The sequence below is a fragment of the Zingiber officinale genome, chromosome 9A (assembly GCF_018446385.1).
Source record: "Zingiber officinale cultivar Zhangliang chromosome 9A, Zo_v1.1, whole genome shotgun sequence".
Classification (NCBI taxonomy): domain Eukaryota; kingdom Viridiplantae; phylum Streptophyta; class Magnoliopsida; order Zingiberales; family Zingiberaceae; genus Zingiber; species Zingiber officinale.
The window spans coordinates 73,328,887-73,349,838 of record NC_056002.1 but is presented as its reverse complement, the minus strand read 5'-3'; the positions used below and the strand labels follow the sequence as shown (position 1 = coordinate 73,349,838).

General features: G+C 39.0%; 1 protein-coding gene across 1 annotated transcript in view; it reads right to left on the bottom strand.

The window, feature by feature from the left end:
• Positions 1-20,952, bottom strand: part of LOC122019267 — a 47,464-nt gene that overhangs the window by 25,688 nt on the left and 824 nt on the right. The window lies entirely within an intron of this gene.

The window sequence follows — 20,952 nt, the reverse complement described above, 5'->3', positions numbered from 1 at the left end:
ATTCTCCGCCAAGTGTCCGGTCAATCCCTTTGACCTACTTGGACTTTCCTCAACACCAGATGTCCGATCATCCCTGATCCATCAGGATTTTCCCTTGCCTGGCTTCACTCACCCGGACTTTCACCTGGCTTCACTCACCAGGATTTCCACACTGCCTAACATCCCAGTTAGGACTTTCCCACTGCCTGGCTTCACTCCCCACGACTTCCCAACCGCCTAACGTCCCAGTTAGGACTTTCCCACTGCCTGGCTTCACTCACGAGGACTTTCCACACCGCCTAGCATCCCAGTTAGGACTTTCCCTCGTGCCAAGCTCCTGCTTGGACTTTTCCCAAGCTACCTGCTTGGACTTTCCCGTGCCAAGTCTCCGTACTTGGACTTTTCGCGTGCCAAGCTCCCTGCTTGGACTTTTCCCGAATCACGGTCAACCAGGTCAACTTTGACCTAAGGTTGCACCTACAATCTCCCAAACACCTATTCTTGTCAAACATCAAGAATACAACTCTCTTCTCGTCAAACATCGTCAAACATCAAAACACAACTCGAGTCAGGTCAACTCGAGTCAGGTCAACCAGGTCAACCTTGACCTAAGGTTGCACCAACAATCTCCCCCTTTTTGATGTTTGACAAAATCCAAAATCAAGTTAGGTTAACCCGATAACCTAACTTAGGTTTTCCAATGTTCTTCCTTGAACATTCTTCCAAAACCTACACTCTCCCCCTTGGGACATCTCTCCCCCTTTTTGACACACATCAAAAAGAGGGAATCAAGGTCAAGAGTTTCTTCCTAATGAAAGTCCCATACCTTTCATTGAAACCCTTAATTTCCCCCTTGAAACTAAACTCAACACTCAATTTAGTGATAATCCCATATCACTAATCCTCGAAAGTCTTAAGGAGTAAAAACTCCCCCTAAAAGTCAACTCCCCCTTGACAATTAGGTAAAACTCCCCCTAAAGGTCAACTCCCCCTTGACCATTGCACCAACAATGTCTTGGAGAGTTTCAAACCTTTAGAAACCCGAAACTCACTCCCAAAAACTGAAATTTCAGACACCTGCTGAAAATCAGAAACTGGCACGCACTGATCGGTCCTCAGACCGATCAGAAGCCCCATGGATCGGTCCCCAGACCGATCCACGCTTCACTGATCGCACTGGATCGTCACTGATCGGTCACCAGACCGATCAGGCCTTCCCTGGATCGGTCCGGTGACCGATCCAGCCTCTGAAATCAGAGATTTCTGATTTTCTCCGGGAGAAGTTCGAAACTCACATAAAATTACAGAAAATTCCAAAAATTACGAAACTTTGAGGATACATTCCTCATATCATACACTATCAAGGAAAAATAGTTTTCTATGAAAATAGTTTTCATTTTTCAATCTTGATACAAAGTTCAAAAACTTTGAAATAGTTCAAGTTTAACTCAACTTTGTATCACAATGTTCAATGATGAATGCTATCACTAGGAAAGCTTCATCAAGGTTTTTCAAATCAATTTTAAAATGCTTTTAAACCCTTTAATTTGGGACCATAATCTTAGGGCTAAATGTACATGACTTGTACACAAGCTTTCCCTATGATCCCCCATTTAGAATTAGGCTCATCTAGGTACAAGAACCATGCACCTTGATCCTAACTCATCATCCTAATATCTCACACACATCTAAGGTGTATCAAACACATTCAAGTCAATTTTGGTGTGAGATATGGGTTTAGGTTAGCTTAGTCTAAGTTCTCATGCATTTTTCTAAAACAACAACTTGATCTCCATATCAAATTGTGTTGTTTATCCTTAGATCAATTTCATTGATTATAAATGCAAGAAATGATGACATGGCATAAAATGATATCATACATAATAACATGTGCCAATGTCATGATGTCATGGCATAAAGTATGAAACTTTAACTAAGGCATGACATATAACTAACCTAAGCATTATCATGACATTTTAAATGATCATAAAATAAATATGATGTCATGACATGGCATATGGCAAACAATACATGGCAAATAGCATATAAAGGTATAGAAAATACCTAATTCTAGTCTTAGTTGCAATTTTTGATAATTTTGATCATTTTGCCATAAATTCTATATTCCTAAGTGTAATGGACCTAAAATCAAATACAAAAGATTTTTAGATCACTATGTGCCAATTAGATTGACTCTAGAAAACTCCTTAATTGAGATTGGCACATCCTAATCACCTTAGGAATAATTTTCCATTTCATTTTCAAGGCTTGATTACACCTTGAAAATTCCTCAAATGCCACCTTTTGCTATGAATAGATTAACTATCTATCCAAATAAGGTTGGCACACTCTAATCCATCTAGCGTGATGAAATCACGCTCCTAGGAACCCAATACCTATTTGAGCTCATTGGGTTCACTAAATATTCACTAGGGATGACTTCCCTAGCAACCCTCCTAATGACCCTCCTAGGCTTTAAAGCCTTGGTCATTTGGGACTCATCAAGATCAACTCTAGGGGTGACTCCCCTTGTGACCTTGGTGATGGTCTTCCTAGCCCTAGATTTTGTTCCATAATCGAATGGAACATTATGATAAGTGGGCTTGACCACTTGGGACTTAGGTTTGTGACCCAAACCTTTCTTGTCCTTGGATATTGGTTTTTGACCCTTAAACCCTAGAGATGACTTCTCCAAGTTCTTAAGAGCCTTTTCCAAAGTATCAAGTCTTGACCTCAAGACTTGATTCTCCTTCTCTAATACCTCAAACTTTAATTTATCATTTTTCTTTGAGGTATTCCTAGGCATATGTCTAGATGATTTGGGATTTCTACCTAGGTTATCCTTAACCTTAGATGAGTTGATCCTAGGGTTGGCTTTCCTAGTGTTATCCTTATCTAGGCTCACATGTTTGGCACCTAAGCACGTGTATCGATTTTTATAATTATCATGCTTATCATTATTGTCAATTGCAATCAAACTACTAGCATGCATCTTACTAGTATTGCAATAATGAGCCTTAAAGGTTACCTTAGGATTTGCCTTAGCTCCCCCTATCGATGTGCTCGTCTTCTTGTCCTTGTGAGGTTGCCTCCCCCTCGGACATTGACTCCGATAATGTCCCCTTCGCTTGCATTGGAAGCACACCACGTGCTCCTTGCCCTTGCGTGTTGGGACTCCGACTTCCTTGACCTTTGGCGCCGGTGGAGTCTTCCTAACCCTCCTTGGACACTTACTCTTGTAATGTCCATACTCCCTACACTCAAAGCACATTATACGTAATTTACAAGAAATTAAATTGCTTGAGTTACCTAGGGTTGAGGATGGTTGAACGCTCTCTCCTTCATCCCTTCCGGAGGTAGAAGCTTCTTCTTCTTGCTCCAAACTTGAAGAAGAACTCTCCTCTTCTTCATCCTTAGATGTTGAGTGACCCTCAACCTCTAAATCCATGCCTCCATGATGTGAGCGACTTGACTCACTTGACTTCTCTTCATGGCTTGAAGTGGAGTTCTCCTCATGGAACTTAGCCAAGTTGTTCCACAACTCCTTGGCATTGTTGTATCCACCTATCCTACACAAAACATCATTAGGTAAAGAAAATTCAAAAATTTTCAATACCTCATCGTTGACGGTTGATTGGTGGACTTGCTCCTTTGTCCACTTCTTTTTCTCCAAAAGTTCTCCTTCTTTATCCAATGGAGGAGTAAAACCTAATTGAACACAACTCCAATTCTCAAGGTTAGTCATAAGAAAATATCTCATTCTTACCTTCCAAAACGCGAAGTCGTCGCGATCGTAGAAGGGTGGAATCGTGATGTCTTCTCCGAGTTGATCCATCTCTAGCTTGTGCTCCCTCGGATGTTAATCCGGCGAAGAGCGACCTCGCTCTGATACCACTTGTTGGGATCTTTCGTACTCGGCTAGAGAGGGGGGTGTGAATAGCCGACCCCAAATTCGCTTTCTTTCTACAAATCGAGTTAGCACAGCGGAAAATACAAAGAAACGAAAGAGAAGAAAACCAAACCTTAACACAAGGATGTAACGAGGTTCGGAGATTAGGGCTCCTACTCCTTGGCGTGTCCGTAAGGTGGACGAGTCCAGTCAATCCGTCGGTGGATGAGCCCCCGGAAAACCGGCTAATAGATACTCCTTGTGGGTGGAGAAACCTCGCCACAATAACTCGCAACAGCAAGATAGAATACAAGGAATACAAGAAGTAAATACAATGAATGTAACAATACAAGCTTGCCTTCTTGTCGTCGACTGAAGTCCTGGAAGCAACAACTTCACGGACGAATGCCAACAAGCAGCTCAGCCGAAAGAAGCTCACGCGGGGCTTCGGAAGTGAGCTCAACAAAGCTCAGTCGAAGCTCAAACTTCAGCAGCAGAACAGAAGTTCTAAGAAGGAAAAAGAAAGAGAGAGTTCTCACAGAAGATGCCCTCGTCTCCTTATACCGCAAGAAGAAAATGAAGAAACTCAGGCTAACATGAACTTAAGAACCTTGAATATAGCAGCAAAGATCCCGATTGGTCCGCAGATCGATCGGGAAGAAGCTTCGCTTCCGTCCCTGATCGGTCCATGGACCGATCAGAACCTCCGATCGGTCCACGACCGATCGGAACTTCGATCGGCGGGACCGATCAGCAGGCCGATCGGTCCCGCACGATCAACCCCTCTGCGCCCGCCTCGCTCGGCCGATCGACTCGATCGGTCACCGATCGATCGGTTATCACACAATGAGCTATCGATAGCATCGATCGGTCACCGTCGATCAGAATATTCGAGGTATCACTGGATCGATCACCAGATCGATCTAGTTCATGGTTTTCGCCCAAACCAAGTCCAAACCAACATCCGGTCAATCTTGACTTGTTGGTACTTCATTCCTAGCATCTGGTCACTCCCTTGACCTGCTAGAATTCTCCGCCAAGTGTCCGGTCAATCCCTTTGACCTACTTGGACTTTCCTCAACACCAGATGTCCGATCATCCCTGATCCATCTGGATTTTCCCTTGCCTGGCTTCACTCACCCGGACTTTCACCTGGCTTCACTCACCAGGATTTCCACACTGCCTAACATCCCAGTTAGGACTTTTTCACTGCCTGGCTTCACTCACCAGGACTTTCCAACTGCCTAACGTCCCAGTTAGGACTTTCCCACTGCCTGGCTTCACTCACCAGGACTTTCCACACTGCCTAACATCCCAGTTAGGACTTTCCCTCGTGCCAAGCTCCCTGCTTGGACTTTCCGCGTGCCAAGCTACCTGCTTGGACTTTCCCCGTGCCAAGTCTCCGTACTTGGACTTTTCGCGTGCCAAGCTCCCTGCTTGGACTTTTCCCGAATCACGGTCAACCAGGTCAACTTTGACCTAAGGTTGCACCTACAATCTCCCAAACACCTATTCTTGTCAAACATCAAGAATACAACTCTCTTCTCGTCAAACATCGTCAAACATCAAAACACAACTCGAGTCAGGTCAACCAGGTCAACCTTGACCTAAGATTGCACCAACACTAAGTCCTTCATATCAAATTGTTTGGACAACCATACCCTTACGTCTGATAAATCTTGACATTGTTGCCAATTAACAAAATATCATCTATGTATAGTACAAGAAATACCACCACGTTTCCGTTACACTTCTTATATACACAACTCATCCGGACTTTGAATAAATCCATATGACTGGATTACTTCATTAAACTGGATGTTCTAAGATCTTGAAGCTTGCTTTAGTCCATAAATGGACCGATTGATCTTGCAGACTAGATGCTCTTTGCCTTTTTCAATGAACCCTTCTGGTTGCTTCATATGGATGTTCTCTTCAAGACTTCCATTAAGGAAAGCTGTCTTGACATCCATTTGCCAAATCTCATAATCCATATGAGCAGCAATGGATAAGAGTATCCGGATAGACTTAAGCATGGCCACCGGTGAAAAGGTCTCCACATAATCGATTCCCTCTTTCTGAGTGTACCCTTTCGTAACAAGCCTAGCTTTGAAGGTTTCTACCTTCCCGTCTGTCCCTCTTTTTCTTTTGTAGATCCACTTGCATCCAACGGCTTTTACACCATCAGGTGGTTCTACAAGCTCCCAGACTTTATTAGAGTACATAGACTCTATTTCATAATTCATTGCCTTTTGCCAAGATGCTGCATCTATATCTTGGAGTGCTTCGTCATATGTTCGTGGATCAGGTTCATGTTTACCCGGGATCAAGTCCAAAGACTCTCCTAAAAACATGAATCTCTCAGGTTGCCTTACAACCCTCCCACTACGACGAGGCATTGTCTGTGGTTGTGTATCATGTGTGACACGTGTTGCAGTCTCTTGTGGTACTTCATCTTGTACTGTTGGTACTGAAGTAGACGTGTCCTCTCTAAGTTCTTCTAAAACAACTTTGCTACTGGGCTTGTGATCCATTATATAGTCTTCTTCTAAAAACTGGGCATTGGTGCTAACAATGACCTTCTGGTCTTTAGGACTATAAAATAAACCACCTTTCGTTCCTTTGGGATATCCTACAAACACACGAACTTCTGTACGGGATTCTAACTTATCAGCATCTGGTTTCAGCACATGTGCTGGACTACCCCAAATCCGAATATGTCTTATACTGGGTTTTCGCCCATTCCACAATTCCATGGGAGTAGAAGAAACTGATTTAGAAGGTACTAAGTTCAAAACATACACTGCTGTTTCCAGAGCATATCCCCAAAACGAATTTGGTAATTCTGAATAACTCATCATCGATCTAACCATCTCCATAAGAGTCCTATTCCTTCGTTCTGCTACACCATTCTGTTGGGGTGTTCCAGGTGCAGACAATTGGGATTGAATCCCAGCCTCTGATAATTAATTCCTAAACTCTCCTAAGAGGTATTCGCCACCACGATTAGATTGTAGTGTCTTGATACTTTTACCTAATCGTTTTTCCACATCAGCCTTGTATTTTTTGAACTTATCAAAGCACTCGGACTTGCGGCGCATTAGGTAAATATATCCGTATCTTGAATAATCGTCTATGAAAGAGACAAAATATTCAAAACCTCCTCTTGCCTGGACAGACATAGGACCACACAAATCAGAGTGAACCAATTCTAACACTTCTTTGGCTCTATACCCCTTGGCCTTGAACGGCCTCTTGGTCATTTTACCTTCTAAGCAAGATTCACAAGTTGGAAAATTTTCCAACTCTAATGAACTCAAAAGTCCATCGGTTATAAGCCTCTGAATCCTACTTAAGTTAATATGACCAAGCCTTAGATGCCAAAGATATGCTTGATTCATTTCCGAAGGTTCTTTTCTCTTATTAGAACTAGAAGATGAGTTATAAATTTCCATGTTTTGCTTTGTGGAAGAATTTGGATTTAAAGTATACAAATTGCCAACCAATGCACCAGAACAGATAATCACTTTATTTCTTTTAATAACTACATCGTTACTGAAAGAAACTGAATATCCATCTAAAAATAGTTTAGAAACTGAAATTAAATTCTTTCTAAAACTGGGTACATAAAGACAATTTTTTAAAACCAAATTTCTATTTCTACTAAAAGATAAGTAGACGTCTCCCACTGCAACAGCTGCCACCTTAGTAGCATTGCCCATGTAGACGGTAATTTCTCCTTCAGATAGTCGTCGGGTTTCCTGGAACCCCTGCAAGGAATTGCAGACATGATCAGTGGCTCCCGTATCTACACACCAGGTGCTGGTAGATAACACCGCTAAACATGTTTCAACAACTAGAGCATGAGATATACCTTTGTTTTGATTCCTACGAGGACAGTCTGCCTTCCAATGTCCTGCCTGCTTGCAGATGAAGCATTTGCCCTTGGGCTTCTTCACTCCAGCTTTAAATCCCGTACTCTGAGATTTATTCACTTTCTTTGCTGAGCCAGCTTGTTTCTTCTTCTTCTTTCCTTTCGGTTTAGAAGTAGAACCATTTTCAGCATAGTGAATTTGAGAATTGTGACGAAATAATCCTTCTGCTGCTTGAAGTTCTGTCAGTAGTTCCCCTAATGAATAAATCCTTTTATTCATATTATAGTTCAGGCGGAACTGCTCAAAACTTCTAGGTAGCGTTTGGAGGATCATATCGATCTGGGTTTCCCCATCAATTTCTCCTCCAAGGATCTATATCTCGTTCAGATAAGCCATCATCTTTAGGATATGATCCCTTACAGGAGTACCCTCTTGCATGGTGGCTGTCATTATCTTTCTCATAGCTTCTTGTCTAGAAGCCCTGTCCTGATGACCAAAGAGTTCCTTGAGATTGTTCATAATATCATAAGCTGTTGGTAAATCTTGATGTTGATGTTGCAATACATTTGACATTGAAGCCAAAATGTAACACCGTGCCATCTCATCTGCCTTTACCCATCTCTTATGATATTCAATCTCCTCTTGGGTAGATTCACCGGTTCAGTCAGTACAAATTTATAGCTTTCAGCAGTAAGAACAATGTCTAGGTTTCTTTTCCAATCTATGTAATTAGGTCCAGTAAGTCTGTTTTGTTGAAGTATGATGGACAGTGGGTTGAAAGTCATCCTAAGAATCACAAATAACTTTTGGTCAGAACTCTAAATTTAGAATAATATTGATTCCTCAAACAATACTATTTTAAATTAACCAACACCTTAAAACACCGTGAATTTTGTATGCCACGTTAGTGTGGACGTATACAAATTCAACATTTGTAAAAGGAGGGTTTTATCCCATTAATTTTATTATCTTGTCAACCTAACTTTTTGACAAATAAAATTAATAGTTGGTATCTTTTGGTCACACAAATAATAGCAGTGACTCCGATGGGGAGGATACTATTAGATGTGTCTAAGTGTATACCATTACTTGACACTAAGTCCATTAATAAGATTATGCCCCTTCCGTTGGGGAAGATCATACGCTCTTAATTAACTTCCTATAGTCATCCAAAAATGGAAGTCTGTTCTAGTGATCCACAAACAAGCTCATCCGTTATGGAGGAAGGCACTCAGAGCCAACGCGCAAGCTTGTTTGCATCACTTACAAACCAGTAATGGAGACCATGGGATTTATTTAAAAATCCCTCTCCCACTTAGTTATTTATAAATGAGGAATTTTAACTATGCTAGCCTACTAAAACTTGTAAACTAACATGCACACACAGCATAATATAAAAGCAATAAATAAAAAATTTAATTTTCAACTATTATGGCTTTTATCTCTAATTGTCCTCCGTGTGTTGTCATCCCAAGCTACTGCCATATTTGGCCACCGCCACCGGATCCATCTTGCTCCTAGTTCCGCTGCGCCTCTAGTCCTTAGAAGGTTCCACGCTTTGCAAGATTCGATCCGCGACATAAATAGAATTTTACATTTTTGATCCTATATTCCATAAAAGGAATGTACATGTATCTAGATCAAAAATAAAATCCTAATAAAACTAAATACAGCTCCTGCTGTATTTTAATACAATCATGCACACACAGATAAATGCCCTTGACATGTCCAAGGGTCCAATCACACACATAATAACTAAAAGTCATAATAGTTGGATCCTGCATCCACAAAGTTAGCACATCCTACTATTAACCTGCCTAAATTATGTATGACATATGCATAATTAAACTAAATACCAAATACACAGAGGCAAAACCCTAGCTCTGATACCAATTGTTGGTTGCTACTCGGAAAACCTATAGGTTCCACTGTACAAAAATTTTGTACAAATGTCTGAACCTTTTCCTAGCTACCATGTGTTCTTTTAAATTAAATTTTGGATCGCCTGCGGAACTTAACACGTTTGATCCAAAACTTAATCTATTTGTTCTTTTAGGTTTTGACTTGGATCTCCTGAACTTTACACGTTCGACCCAAGTCTCCTTAAGTTATTAATTCCATTAAATATTAATTTCCATAATTGGTTCCCAGTACTGACGTGGCGAGGCACATGGCCTTCTTGGATATGGGAGCAACCACCACCGACTAGACAAAACCTATTATAGAAAGCTAATATTTAATTTCCTAAAATAACTTTAGGTTAACCAAAGAGAACAATCAAATCACAAGGAAAAGAAAAAACAAAAGAACACAACATCAAAAAACATATTCGAAATTCTAGAACGTAAGCCTCTTGTATTTGGTATTATTTCCATAAATAACTAGCATGATGCGGAAAGAAAAATTACTAGTTATACCTTGTAGAAAAACCTCTTGATCTTCTACCGTATTCCTCTTCTAACCTCGGACGTTGTGTGGGCAACGATCTTCCGAGATGAGAAACCACCAACCACCTTCTTCTCCTCCTAGCTAGGTTCGGCCAACAAAGAGGAAGCTTCACCAAGGAAGAAAATCAAAACACTAACCAAGCTCCAAGAGATGCTAGCTTTCTCTCCTTCTTCTTCTTCTTCTTCGAGTAGTATCCGGCCACCACAAGAGCTCCAATGGAAGAGGGAGATTCGGCAACCACAAGAGGAAGAGAGGGAGAGGATGGCCGGCCACACCAAGAAACAAAAGAGGGAGAGAAATAATAGATGTTGTGTCTCATGAAGGCACACTCACCCCTTCTTTTATATTCCTTGGCCTAGGCAAATTAGGAAATTTAATTACAATAAAATTTCCTCAATTTCCTTGACATGATTTAATTGAGAAAAATAAAATAAAATTTCCCCAATTAAAATCAAGTGGCCGGCCACATCAATGGGAAGCAAATTGGACAAGTTTCAATCAACAATTAAAACTTTCCTTATTTGTTTCCGGAAATTTTAAAAATAAAATTTCTCTTCAAAAAATCTCTTCATGATTAATAAAAAGAAATTTCCATAATTTTAATTTTACAACATGTGAATAATTTTTAAAGAGAAAATAAAATATCTCACCAATCTACAAATAAGGAAAGAGATCTAATCTCTTTCTTTAATCTTTTGTAAATTTTACAAGAGAGATAATTTAATTTAAATTCTCTTTAATAAATTATTTCTTCCACATAATAAAAATTAAAATTAAAATTATTTTAAATTTATTTTGGCCGGCCCTACTAGCTTGGGTTCAAGCTAGGGTCGGCCACCCAATCTTATACCTAGGCCGGCCCTAGCTTGTTCCCAAGCTAGCTTGGCCGGCCCCTATTGGGTGGGTATAGAAGGTGGGTATAGGTGGGTATAGAACTCTATAAATAAGAGGCTACGATAGGGACCGAGAGGAGGAATTGGTTTTGGTCTCCCGATAAAATTAAGCATTCCGTGTTCGCCCCGAACACACAACTTATTTTTATCAATGATAATTCATTCCACTAGAGAACTATCATTGAACTACCGCACCAATCCCAAATTACATTTTTGGGCTCCTTCTTATTATGAGTGTGTTAGTCTCCCTGTGTTTAAGATATCGAATGTCCACTAATTAAGTGAGTTACTGACAACTCATTTAATTAATATCTTAGTCCAAGAGTAGTACCACTCAACCTTATCGTCATGTCGTACTAAGTCCACCTGCAGGGTTTAACATGACAATCCTTATGAGCTCCTCTTGAGGACATTATCAACCTAGTATCTCTAGGACACAGTTTCCTTCTATAATCAACAACACACACTATAATTGATACCATTTCCCAATTTATCGGGCTTATTGATTCATCGAACTAAATCTCACCCATTGATAAATTAAAGAAATAAATATCAAATATATGTGCTTGTTATTATATTAGGATTAAGAGCACACACTTCCATAATAACCGAGGTCTTTGTTTCTTTATAAAGTCAGTATAAAAGAAACGACCTCAAATGATCCTACTCAATACACTCTGAGTGTACTAGTGTAATTATACAGTCAAGATAAACTGATACCTAATTACACTATGACCTTCTAATGATTTGTTCCTTTCCATTTTGGTCGTGAGCTACTGTTTATAATTTATAAGGTACTGATAACATTATCTTCTGCATGTGACACCACATGCTATGTTATCTTCAATATAAATTAATTGAACAACTACAAACAAATGTAGATAATTTGACCAAATGTGATTCTTTATTCAAAACAAATGTTTACAAAAGCTTAGGCTTTCAGTATACACTCCAACAGACTGTGCTTGTTTGGCTAAGGCCATACATGCCACGGCTATATGGCAAAGAAGCCGAGGTTGTGTCACGCAAAAACAGAGCCATGCTGAATTCTGAGCAGATTGCAAACTAATCGTAAAATGACCATAATTCTGAGCAGATTGCAAACTTTGCTTCAGGTTGAACAGAGAGAAAGCATAGTCTATCCATGCTAAAAGGCACGGTCGTGCCTCTCAATTGTGGTTTCATTAGAACTTCTGCTCAGGTTGCAGATCAAAATTTAAACCACCATAACTTTCGGCTCGCTTGGAGCCAATGCTCGCTCTAAATATCATATTGTAGATAATTTCAGGGGTTATAACTTTAGTTCAGGATGAATTATGAGAAAATCTGGTTTAATCGATGAAAATCTCGGTTTACCGGACCCATGTAATCCTGATTTTCCTGGGCAGTTTGGAGGAGGTATAAAGGGTCAAGAACCCTATTCTTTGACTTATCTTGAGTTTGGGATCTCGTCTCTCTCCTTGGAGAAGGGTTTCTCCCATTAGGGGAAAATCCTAAAAAAAGGTAGATCTGCTACCTTAGTGGCCCCCTAGTGCCGACCCCACATATATAAAGGGAGGTACATGTAGGTACATAGGTCATAGGCACATGGTGGGATAACCCTAGGTCATCAGTTCCTGAGAATCGACCCTTGGCCATTACGCCAGAGATGCTATGCATCCATCGTCTTCGTCTTTGGATTGTAATATTTTATAATAGAGTAGATTATCTAAATATAGGATGTAGGAAGTAACTATGATGCGATGTGATATATGAACTATATATTTAGATAGTTTCTTATTCAATAAAGTGTTTATGTCATATTCTATGTATGTTGTGTTGGGACCTTGACGTCCGCTAGAGGGGGGTGAATAGCGGCTCACCCAAATCGTTCGCTTCCTACGTTGTTAGCTTGCGCAGCGGAATAATACAAAAATAAACAAGCTAAACAAAATACAAGACAAGAAAGAATGCAAACCAAGCTACACGATCATTTACGTGGTTCGGAGATAAAGCTCCTACTCCACGGCGTGTCCGTAAGGTGGACGATCCCTATCCGTCGGTGGATTACTTCCCGGAAGACCTCCGGCTAGCTCAAACTCCTTGTGGGTGGAGAAACCTCACCACAAACTCACCAAGACCTATTGGACACAAGGAAAACTCTTGAGCACTTGTAGACTACTAATTAGACCTTAACCAAGTCTAATTTCATCAACTCAAACCAAGCTCCCAAGCTTTGGTTTTATAGCCCGCGGGTTGAAAACCCCGCCTACCAGTCGACTGCTAAAACATGCAGTCGACTGCCCTCTGTGGAAATTCGACCGTTACACCCCAACGGCTCGATTTCACACATTCTGTTCGCTGCCAGTCGACTGCACCAGTACTGCTACAGTAGCGCTACAGTGCTGCTACAGTAAACCCTAATCCTTATATTTTACTCAGAGTACAATCTCTCAGCACTCGTCCCTGCCCGACCAACCTAAACCTAGCCTTCTAGCCTCCTCCATCAGCCTTGCGTCCCTCGGATGCCTCCCCATCCTTCACGTCTTGCCTTCTAGAGCTTCCATCGGCCTTGTCATTGTTGTCGGGTCTTCCTTTGCCAAGAGGTCGCGCCTCCGGGACTTCATCCATTGCCAAGTTACACTTGGACTTACGTTGCCAAGACTACATGCTTGGACTTACACCGCCAAGACTCATCCTTGGACTTTCCTCCTTTGCCAAGATCACACTTGGACTTCCTTGTTATACCTGTATCCTGCACACTCACAATGCATATCAAATACAACAATAAAACTAACTTAAACCTTTGCCCAAACATCAAAACCTAGGGTCACTAGATTGCTCCAACATGTTGTGCCTTTTATGTGTTTAATGAAATGCGTGAATGATGTAAATATGTAGATGTGTATTGATTGTTCACCCCATAAGGGGAATGACATAGATCGTATGACCAAAGGGCCCTAGTGACAAGAGTATCCCATTTCCGGACATTCAGGGCATTGTCTTAAGAGGGAGGACAATTCTCCACAAGGAAGTAGAGAATTAGACATAATTGTTATTTCTATCTCTATGTTATTGAGTGTTAGTGTGTTCTTATAATTTATGACTGAGGGATACTAGTGACAGGTGTATTCCGTTACCGGACTTCACGGGAATCATTACCATTTAGTAATATAGGAAATGGCCCAAGATATCATTCTGGCTTGACTTCCGCAGATAAGAGCCGATAATGAATCTAACTTCCTACTGTTAGGATGTATACTAAAAGTCTAACTTTTTGTATAAATATTTATTTTGAAATAAGAATCACATTGGTCAAGTGTCTGCATTTAGTAAAATGTAGTTGTCCATTTAATTTATATTGTAGATAACATGGTGTGTGGTGTCACACAGAAGATCATGCTATCAGTTCCTTATAAATAATAAATAGTAGCTCACAACCAAGATGGATTGGGACAAACCATTGGAATGATTGTAGTATAATTTGGTATTAGTTTATCTTGACTATAAAATTACACTAGTACACTATGTGTGTATTGAAAAGGACCATTTGAGGTTGTTTCTTTTTATACTGACTGCATAAAAGAACATAACCTCTGTTATTATGGATGTGCGTACTCTTAATCCCAATATAATAACAAGCACATATACTTAATATTTATTTTTTTAATTTATCAATGGGTGAGATTTATTCGTTAAATCAATAAGCCTAATAAGTTGGAAAATAATATTATTTATATGGTATGTTGTTAATTATAAAAGGAAACTGTGTCTTATTTATCTAGGTTGATGATGCCCCCTTGAGGAGCTTATAAGGACTATCATGTAAACCCTGTAGGTGGACATAGTTCGCCATAACAATAAAGTTGAGTGGTACTACTCTTGGAGCTAGATATTAATTAAGTAAGTTGTCTGTAACTCATTTAGTTAATGGACATTCGATATCTTAAACACAGGGAGATTAATGCACTCATGATAAGAAGGAGCCCATAATGTAATATGGGATTGGTGCGGTAGTTCAATAATAACTCTTTAGTGATATGAGTTATTATTGATGAACTTGAGTTGGGTGTTCGGGTTGAACACAGGAAGCTCAAGCTCATCGGGAGGCCAAAACCAATTCCTCCTCTCGGTCCTTGTTGTAGCCTCTATATATAAAGCCTTGTATCCACCCAAGCTCATCTTCTAGTCCATATTAGGGTCGACCAAGCATATCTTGGTGTCCAAGATGTGGCCGGCCAAGCACATCTTGGTGTCCAAGATGTGGTCGGCCAAGCCTTGCTTGGTGCCCAAGCAAGGGGCCGACCACAATGGAATTAAAAGGGAGTTTTAGTTTTTAAAAGCTTTCCTTTTATAGTCATCCTTAAAGGGATTTAAAAGAGAGATTTAAATTATAAAAATCTTTCCTTTTATAACCATCCTTAAAGGGATTTAAAAGAGAGATTTTAATTGTGAAAATATTTCTTTTTATAGCCATCCTTAAAGGGATTTAAAAGAGAGATTTTAATTATAAATCTTTTCTTTTAATTTAAAAGAGAGTTTTAAATTTTAAAATCTTTCCTTTTATAGCTATTTACAAAGGTTTGAAATAGAAATTTTAATCTTTCCTTTTTTGTAGTTATCTATAATGTTTTAAAAGAGAGATTTTAGTTTTGACAAAACTTTTCTTTTTGTAACCATGATTTAAAAGAGAAGTTTCAATTTTAATCTTTCCTTTTTTGTAGCCTTCATTGTTTAAAAGAGAGAGATTAATTTAAAAACTTTCCTTTTGTAGCCTTCACAATAGGAAATTTAAAAAAGAGAGATTTTAATTATTATTACCAAGGATTATAACTTTCCTTTTTAGCCATTACCAAGGATTATAAAAGAGGATAGATGGTGCCTTAGAGGAAGAATAATGATCTACATGATTCCTCTCTTGTTCTATCCTTGGTGGTCGACTCCTCTCTTTTCTTCTAAAGCTTAGGGCCAGCAACACACTTTTGATTCCATTGGTGGCTAGTTGCTTGAAGGAGAAGAAGAAGAGAAGGAGGAACTCTACCTTATATATCCTTGGTGGCCGGTGGTTCTTTGATTCCTTGGTGGCCGACCCTTCTCTCTTTCCCTTCTCCCTTCGTTTTCTTCTCTTAAGGCCGGTGGCACATCAAGCTCCATCTTCTTGTGGCCAGTTTGCTTGGAAGGGAAGAAGAAGAGAAGGAAGTTTCCTATTTTGGCATTCTTTCGGTGGCCGAAACTTGTAGACAAAGAATAAGGTTCGGGTGGATTTCATCTTGGTAGATCGTCACCCACATGACGTCCAAGAGGAGGAGAGGAATACAATAGAAGATCAAGAGGTCTTTGTTTACAAAGAAAGGTATAACTAGTTCTTAATTCCGCAGCGAAACTAGTTTTTTCTTTGTATGGATCATGAAATACCAACACAAGAGGCTAGCAATTTCGTGTTTCATTTTTTGTGTTTCGATTTAGTTTTTTGATCTTGTGCTTCTATTGAGATCGCTGTAGTTAAACCTATGGTTACTATAAGAAGTGTAAATATCCAATTTCTTTGAAAGGCTTTGCCTAGGAAGTGGTGGATAATCTCATACCCAAGAAGGCCGAGTGCCTCGCCATGTTTAACCTGGAAGTCAATATCCTTGAAATAGATATTTAATCAACTTCTGTAACATGGGATGAGCTTGGATTAATAATATTAAGTATCGTTTGCAATCCAAGTTTTAACTACTGAAGAACACATGAGTTGAACTTGAACTAAAAATGTTAAGTTCCGTTTCCAATTCAAGTTTAACTCATGAGGAACACATAGGTTGTTAGGAAAGTTCTGTGTTTGTACAAATTTTTGTACAGGGGAAACATAACGAAATTTCGAGTTGCATCCAACACCTACATGTGCATAAGGGTGGAGGTAAGGAAATGAATAACATATTGGGACATTAATTAGCATCATAGTTAAAATAAAATCCTAGAATCGATCATTCTTCACTCACTTACGCTTATTTTCTCTCTACTCTCTCTCTCCCCTTCTCTTTCTCCCTTAAATATTCGTGAGCCCACATTCGATTGTCTAGATAACTCACCGTGCAAAGTTAATTAGCGCTTAATCAATAGTTCTTATGGGATCGATATTTTTATTACTTGACGACACCTGTATACATGTGGGCTGACATCAGTTGATTAGGCAACACCTACTTGCTTATCTTATATCCATTTTTATTGTTTGTGCGATTGATATTTGTTGTTTGTCTTTATTTGATTGTCGATATTTACATCTATGCAATGTCATTGTTTAATGTTAGGATTAGTTATATATATAGGATAAACCAGACTATAGTGTAGTTGTAGAATTTTGCTCATGCATTTATACCATAGTATATAGTTATATACTTAGGCTTAGGACTATAAGTGTAGGATATCGAGTATCCTACTATATCCTTGGTTGCTACTTAGGCTCAGGCCTATATTTTAGTAAAATTATACTGTAGTGTAGAATATCGAGTATCCTACTAGACCCTTGATTTCTACTTAGGTTTAGACTTATACTTTAGTAAGATTATACCGTAGTATAGGATATCGAGTATCCTACTAGACCCTTGGTTACTACTTAGGCTTAGGCCTATAGTTTAGTAGGAATATATCATAGTGTAGGATATCGAGTTATCCTACTAGATTCTTGGTTAGGCTCAGGCCTATACTTTAGTAAGATTATACTGAAGTGTAGGATATTGAGTATCCTACTAGACCCTTGGTTGAGTATTCTTTTAGACCTTTGTGTGTTTTTAGGCTCATGCTTATACGCTAGTGAAGTTAGGCCAAGATATGGTTCTAGAGGGTTATATTGGATACAATTATTCACTTTTTGTTTATCATTACATTGTTATATCCTAACGACCATTGTCTCCTATTCGTGATTGAGAAAGTCGTCAGCGACTATTAGTATATCTTGTCGACCATTGTCTCCCATTCATGATTGAGAGAGTCGTCAATAATTATGATGCATATGTCTGCCCACGGGACCATCTGTGGTAGAGTGTTCTCTTATAAACAGTGACTGTTGACATACCTTGACTGTCTACAAGATCATCCGTGGTAGAGTGTTCTCCCATAGACAGTGAGTGTTGACATACCCTGACTGCCTATAAGACCATATTTGGTAGAGCATTCTCCCATAGATAGTGACTGTTGACATACCTAACTACTCACGGGACTATCCATGATAGAGCGTTCTCCCACAAATAGTGACTGTTGACATACCGTGACTGCCCACGAGACCATTTGTGGTAAAGCGTTCTTCCGTTCTTAGTGGTTAAGGAGATAAAAAGCTACCTTATCCTATTCGTCTATGGGACCATCCGTGGTAAAACATTCTCTCGTGGATAGAAATTATTTATATAGCCTGATCACCCACGAGACCCATTCGTGATCGTATATTATTGCATTAGTCAGGACTGGTTATATGGAGGCTATGTATTTGTTTGTGCAGATTTGGATGTACTATATGTACTCCCAGTCTATTGGTTATACCTAGATGAGTAGGTTAGTGGAATATTTTATTATTAGTTATGCTTTTGGTAAGCAAATGATTATATTAGTGCTTACTTTTATAATAAGTATTCTACTTGAGACTGCATCCTTTAATCTCTTCATATTAAGTATCATGCGCTATCTTCTAATACTCACTGAGTTGTTGTATCCATTATCCCTTGTTTTTAATTTATCTTTCTGGTTGGCAGATAAAGGATGTGTCATGTTGCTCAGAGGTCCTGGCTACTAGTCCCACTTGAGTTCAAATGTTTATTTAAGTTATTTGAGTTATTTTTCCACTGCTTGTATTTATAGTTTTTCTTCCGCATCTATTTTGGGGTTTGTTAGAATTGCATGACTTTGATTTCGTTTAGTGGGGTAAGTTTATATGTATATGCATATATGCACACATTTCATTTATAACTTTATGATATTATCTTGCATTGGTGTTTTTGTTGGTTTGATATCAATTATTCCTATATTGTTACTAGGAAGTATTGTAAAATATGATACCTAAATAATAATTAAATAATAAGTGTTATTGGAGAAATAACCTTATTCGATTTTTTGAGAATTTATAGAAATTTTTTGGGATTTAAATGATGTTCGTTTGACACGTTTAAGGGGATGAATTGATTGGACATAGTGAAAGTCTATTTGGTATATCAATAAAGTGAGAGTTGATTGAGGAAATTAACCTAAGGTTAAAATTAATTAACCTAAGTTCGTGAATATTAAATTCACTCCTCTTATTCTCTTCCCTATTTGGCCTAACACCCCATTTCCTCCCCCTCTTCATCGTTGAATCTCCTCTTTGCCTCCTCATGCCACCACCCAACGCCACTGATGGATGTTAGCCCTCGTCAATCATCTGTCATCAACTTACAATGACCACCCCTTGCTTGAGGGTAGATCAACAACGCAACCGACCCCTCTTTCTTCTCGTGCCCTAGATCCCTCTCTTCCATTGTTGTCATCACCCGACTCCTCACACGCAGCCACTATGCTGATCTTCGACTGCCGATGCTGGCGTTTAGGGAGGGCGACCTTTGCCGGTGAAGCTCGCCCTTCACCTCTCTTCATCGTCGGCTTAGATTGCCATCATCGGGCCCTAGCGCTGTGTTGTGCCCTAACACTGGCACAGTTCCAGCACCTTCCACTACAAAAAAAAAACCCTCATAGACATCGGTTTTCCACCGGTGTCTATTTCATTTTCGACCGATGTCTATGAAGCCGATGTTAAAAGTCTGTCATTTTAGACATCGGGTTAAAACCGATGTAGTATCACCTAACGACACCGGTCTTCGAATCGGTTATTAACCGGTGTAGTATCACTTAACGACACTGTTTCATCAACGGTATAAAACCGATGTAATATTGTATGTTAATAACACCAGTTTTGGCAGCGATAAATGACCGATGTAATATTAGTTAATAACACCGATTTTGCAGCGGTGGAAAACTGATGTAATATGTATATTTTTTAACAGCACAAATTTGATTTCCGAAACAATGAAAAACTGACAATAATAAAAAAAAATACACAAATATTCACAAATTATACAAATATTCTTCATTCAACAATATCCATAAAATACACAAATATTCACAAATTATATAAATAATCTTCTTACAACAGTATCCATAAAATACACAAACATTCTTTTTACATCAAAAGCTAGCTAATAGATATCAAAATCAAGGTAGAACATTCTTTTAACAACACATCAAGGTAGAACCGCACTTTAAATGTAATCTAGCATGCATTCAGCCCACTCGAACTGCACTTCATCAATTTCAACTCTGGAGTACCTGAGATTTGTAAACTGTAAAAACACATAAATAATATATTAGTAAAGATGCAATTTTGAAAGTTGGAAATGATAAAGATGCAATTTTGAAAGCTGGAAATGGTAAAGATGCAATTTTGATTTATTTATTTTTTTCCAAATATCTGCTCTAGCTCTAACGAGGCCAGTCTAAAGATGCAATTTTGAAAGCTGGAAATCAAGCATTTTGAAAGCTTTTCAGTGATCTGATTTTGGGTTGAGAACTACCAATAAACTAAATTTGGAATGCAAAATATCTAAACCAAAAAAAGTCCCTTTCTAATTGATACTTGCAATAAAGATAATCTACAATACTTTATACAAAGTTAATTCATGATCAGGACCCAACAATCCACCATATGTCAAATAACTAAAACAAATGTGTACATGTATCAAATAAAATATAATACTGAGTTTTTAAAGGCTGCTGTGGAAGATAACGAATATAACATAGAATCTAAAACTTTCATATATGACACTTAGTATATGCTGCTTAGAATATAACATAGATAATTTGCTCCTTCTAATTCAAGTGTACAGAT